Source organism: Dipodomys ordii, unplaced genomic scaffold, assembly GCF_000151885.1.
Source record: "Dipodomys ordii isolate 6190 unplaced genomic scaffold, Dord_2.0 Scaffold60, whole genome shotgun sequence".
Lineage (NCBI taxonomy): Eukaryota > Metazoa > Chordata > Mammalia > Rodentia > Heteromyidae > Dipodomys > Dipodomys ordii.
Window position 1 is genome coordinate 3,974,239 of NW_012267276.1, and position 672 is coordinate 3,974,910.

A 672-nucleotide genomic window follows, 5' to 3' on the forward strand; every position below is an offset into this window, starting at 1 on the left:
CCCGCAGACCCCGGCCGCCCCGCGCTCCCCTCCTAGATAACAATGGCGCTGCCGAGGGCGGGGCCGCGCGCTCCGGCCCCGGAGGCCCCGGGGATCGCAGGGAGGGCAGCAGTCCCCCTCTCCCGAAGCAGCTCTCGGGAGTCACGTGACACGGTTCCCATTTCCCTCCTCCTCCCCCACCCCCACCCCCGGGTCCCTTCCCTCCCCTCCCATCGACGTCTCCTCCGCCCCACCGCCCCCTCCGGCTCGGCCCAGGATTGGAAAAACGGAGTGGGGGGGGGGGTGCGACAGAACGGATGGGGCGGGCGGATAAGACGACGAGCGGAAGTGACGGAGGAGCGTAGTCGGCTGCGTGCGGCGACGTGGCGGCGGGACGGGCGCGCCGAGCAGCGGAAGTGGCTGCAGCGCTGGGACTCGAGTGTTTGTGTTTTGGTTTCGTGAAGGAGCCGGCGGCTGGCGTGAGGGGAGGAGGCCGTAGAGGGAGGAGGAGGAGGAGGAAGAACTAGTCAGGACTGGAGCGCCCGCGGCTGGCGGCGGCGGCGGAGGAGGAGAAAGGAAGCAGGAAGGCGGAGCGGAGAGAGGCGGGGACGGAGCCCGGCAGGGGCGGCACCGCGGCTCGAGCCCCGCCGCGTCCAGTGTGAGGCGAGGCGCGCCGGGAGGAGACGCCGCCGT

At 72.6% G+C, this 672-nt stretch overlaps 1 protein-coding gene across 1 annotated transcript in view; it reads left to right on the plus strand.

Moving 5' to 3' along the window:
• The window catches only part of Rab5a (RAB5A, member RAS oncogene family), a 37,619-nt gene that overhangs the window by 902 nt on the left and 36,045 nt on the right, over nucleotides 1-672 (plus strand). The window lies entirely within an intron of this gene.